We start from the raw sequence: 4457 nt of genomic DNA on the forward strand, positions 1-4457 counted from the left end.
ATCACCGTGGATGGCACGACCATCCTTCCCGTCTCTCAGGCCCGCAATCTCGGTGTCATCCTTGACTCGTCTCTCTCATTCACCCCACACATCCTATCCGTTACCAAGACTTGCCGGTTTCACCTCTACAATATCGCCAAGATCCACCCTTTCCTCTCCACCCAAACGGCTACCTTACTGCTACAGGCTCTCGTTATATCCCGGCTAGACTACTGTGTCAGCCTTCTCTCTGACCTCCCTTTCTCCTCTCTCGCCCCGGTCCAGTCTATTCTTCACTCCGCTGCCCGGCTCATCTTCCTGCGGAAACGATCTGGGCATGTCACTCCCCTTCTTAAACAACTCCAGTGGTTGCCTATCAACCTCCGCTCCAAACAAAAACTCCTCACTCTAGGCTTCAAGGCTCTCCATCACCTTGCCACTTCCTACCTCTCCTCCCTTCTCTCTTTCTACCGCCCACCCCGCATGCTCTGCTCCTCTGCCGCCCACTGTCCCTCGGTCTCGCCTATCCCGCCGTCGACCCCTGGGTCACGTCCTCCCGCGGTCCTGGAATGCCCTCCCTCCTCACCTGCGCCAAACTGATTCTTTTCCCCTCTACAAAACCCTACTTAAAACTCACCTCCTCCAAGAGGCCTTCCCAGACTGAGCTCCTCTTCTCCCTCTACTCCCTCTGCCACCCCCCCTTTACCTCTCCCAGCTAAACCCTCTTTTTCCCCTTTTCCCTCTGCTCCTCCACCTCTCCCTTCCCATCCCCACAGCACTGTACTCGTCCACTCAACTGTATATTTTTCCATTACCCTATTTATTTTGTTAATGAATTGTACATTGCCTTGATTCTATTTAGTTGCCACTGTTTTTACGAGATGTTCTTCCCCTTGACTCTATTTATTGCCATTTTTCTCGTCTGTCCGTCTCCCCCGATTAGACTGTAAGCCCGTCAAACGGCAGGGACTGTCTCTATCTGTTGCCGAATTGTTCATCCCAAGCGCTGAGTACAGTGCTCTGCACATAGTAAGCACTCAATAAATACTATTGAATGAATGAATGAATGAATGACTGGGACTCACAGTCTTAATCCCCTTTTTACAGATGAGGTAACTGAGCCACAGAGAAATTAAGTGATTTGCCCAAGGTCATGCAGCAGACCTTGTCAGAGGCAGAGTCTGGAACCCAGATCCTTTTGACTCCCAGTCACATCATTTGAAGAACCTGAGTAATTTAGGATAACATAAATTTGTCAAGATTTCCCATGCTTGAGTTGAAATCTCTGGCAAGCTGCTTGCTACCTTCCTATAATCCATCTATCAAATTAAAAAGTAGTATCCTTCAAATACCTTTGTATAACTGAATAGGAACATTTATTATGCAGAACATCCCCCTATAGTCCTTGTTTTTGTCACTAAAACTTCAAGAACTAGAAGAAAAAGCCCTTTTAAAATATTTATCATCTCAAACCTGTCTATTTGCTCCTCAGGAGACTGTCAGTTACAGAAGTTACTCAGTTAAAATGTCCTTTATTGGTACTTCTCCCACTAAATCAACTGTGGCTGACATGTCTCATTCTTAAAGCCATTGTAGTTTCATGAAGAATAATGGTAATAATTACTGTTTCTGATAGGATCATAGCTTTAAAGTTTGTATTTTGTCACAAAAATACTGTACAAGGAGTAGGAGATAATGGTGTCAGGTTATGTTTTGGAAATATTTTTCTTTTCCCAACAGCTATTTAGTGTTGACTAATTCATCCACATTTAGTTGGTACCCACCATATTCAGAGCACTATTCTAGGTACTGGAGATCATACATTATAAGTAAAAGACACAATTTAGGTTAGACCTTAATGGTTTTTCCAGATTATTATCTTTAAAATTTATAATGATTATTACATGATTTTTTCTTGGCACACTACTGAATTTTATTTTTGGTATAAGCTTTACATGGTTTATAAATGTATATATTTAAGACTCAATTGATTATGAATCAATTGTAGAGAAGCAGCGAGGCTTAGTGTAAAAACCTTGGGCTTGGGAGTCAGAGGATGTAGATTTTAATCCCGCTTCTACCACTTGTCTGCTGTGTGACCTCGGGCAAGCCATTAACTTCTCTATGACTCAGTTGTCTCATCTGCAAAATGGGGATTAAGACTGTGAGCCCTACGTGGGACAACCTGATTACCTTGTATCTACCCCAGTGCTTTGAACAGTGCTTGGCACATAGTAAGCCCTTAACAAATACAATAATTATTATTATGAATTCAGAGGAGTTTTGAAATAGATGGTTATAACCTGTTCGATTTTTGCTCATGATACTGTTTAAAAATACATTATTAATCAATAGTAATTCTTGAGCACTTACTGTATGCAGAGCTCTGAAGTAAATAATTGGTAGAGTAAACTTGGTAAGTGACATATTCTACCTTAAAGTTTCAATTGTAAAAGCTTATAATCTACTAGGGACAAAGAATCCCAAGGAGGATGTCTTGAGAAGCAGCATGGCTTAGTGGAAAGAGCACGGGCTTTGGAGTCAGAGGTCATGGGTTCAAATCCTGGCTTGGCCACTTGTCAGCTGTGTGACTTTGGGCAAGTCACTTAACTTCTCGGTGCCTCAGTTCCCTCATCTGTAAAATGGGGATGAAGACTGTGAGCCCCACATGGACAACCTGATTCCCCTGTGTCTACCCCAGCGCTTAGAACAGTGCTCGGCACATAGTAAGCACTTAATAAATGCCAACATTATTAATTATGGCAACCTTTTTTAACACTCTGAAACTGGGACACAAATTACAGTCAGGCAACTTCTGTAAAACTAACAGATATTGTGGTCCATATTATTTGAATGGAGAGTATTGTACATTCCCTATATTTTTCTTTTCAGAAAGTGAGAGAGGTTAAATTAAAACACCAGGTTCTCATCTAACTAAAGAAGACATTTTTGAAATTTAAATGATCCTAAGAAAACCATCTCTGGAATAATGTATTTACCAATATTCTTTCATTCATTCATTCAGTAGTATTTATTGAGCACTTACTATGTACAGAGCACTGTACTAAGCGCTTGGAATGTACAATTTGGCAACAGATAGAGAAAATCCCTGCCCATTGACGGGCTTTCAGTCTAACTAGGGGAGACAGATGGACAAAAACAAAACAACTTAATCACGGTAAATAGAATCAAGGGGATGTACACTTTATTAACAAAATAAATAGGGTAATAAAAATATATACAAATGAGCACAGTGCTGAGGGGAGGGGAAGGGAGAGGGAGAGGAGCAAAGGGAAAGGGGATTAGCTGAGGGGAGGTGAAGGGCAGGAGGGGGAGGGAGCAGAGGGGGAGGGGGGAGCAGAGAGGGAGCAGAGGGAAAAGGGGAAGCTCAATCTGGGAATGCCTCTTGGAGGAGGAGAGCTTTCAGTAGGGCTTTGAATAGGGGCAGAGAGTTAGTTTGGAGGAGGTGAGCAGGGAAGGCATTCCAAGACAGCAGTACAATGTGGGCAGTCGACAGTGGGATAGGCATGAACGGGGGACAGTGAGGAGGTGAGCAGCAGAGGAGTGGAGTGTGAGGGTTGGGCAGTAGAAAGAGAGAAGGGAAGAGAGGTAGGAGGAGGCAAGGTGATGGAGATCCTTGAAGACCAGAGTGAGAAGCTTTTGTTTCGTGTGGAGGTTATCAAAATATTTCAGATAAGCATTCATTATCAAAACCAGGACAGTGGATGCGTATGTGAATGTCTATACTGACTCTTCTAAAATGAAGGAAAAAATATTTTCTTTCAGAAGTGTGAAGATTGAAATGATATGCCATTGAACTGTAGACTTCAATGGCATTTAAAGACATCTATTTATTTTCATCATTTTTCCAAAGTGAATTCAGTCCATGTTTCCCCACTCCTTAAGAACCTCCAGTGGTTGTTCATCCATCTCTGATCAAACAAAAACTCCTTACCATTGGCTTAAAGCCCTTAAGCACCTTTTCCCCTTCTATTACCTTGCTGATTTCCTACAAACCAGCAAGCACACTTTGCAACTCTAGCACAAAACTGTGCACTGTACCTCGATCTTATGTATCTCATAGCAACTCCTTTCTCACATCCTGCTTCTGACTTAGAACTCCTAGAACTTGAGCCCGGATAGCTCAGTTGGTAGAGCATCAGACTTTTAATCTGAGGGTCGAGGGTTCAAGTCCCTGTTTGGGTGGGAGTATTTTAGAGAAGCAGCGTGGCTCAGTAGAAAGACCCCGGGCTTGGGAGTCAGCAGTCATGGGTTCGAATTCCGCTCTGCCACTTGTCAGCTCTGTGACTGTGGGCAAGTCACTTAACTTCTCTGGGCCTCAGTTATCTCATCTGTAAAATGGGGGTGAAGACTGTGAGCCTCATGTGGGACAACCTGATGACCTTGTATCTACTCCAGCGCTTAGCACAGTGCTCTGCACATAGTAAGTGCTTAACAAATACCAACATAAACTCCTA

General features: G+C 43.1%; 1 non-coding gene across 1 annotated transcript; it reads left to right on the forward strand.

Moving 5' to 3' along the window:
* Positions 1-4112: 4112 nt before the first annotated feature.
* On the forward strand, positions 4113-4185 carry TRNAK-UUU. Its single transcript has one exon. It is a non-coding gene; the product is annotated as a tRNA-Lys (tRNA).
* The last annotated feature ends 272 nt before the right edge of the window (positions 4186-4457 follow it).

Source organism: Ornithorhynchus anatinus, chromosome 1 (genome assembly GCF_004115215.2).
Source record: "Ornithorhynchus anatinus isolate Pmale09 chromosome 1, mOrnAna1.pri.v4, whole genome shotgun sequence".
Classification (NCBI taxonomy): Eukaryota; Metazoa; Chordata; class Mammalia; order Monotremata; family Ornithorhynchidae; genus Ornithorhynchus; species Ornithorhynchus anatinus.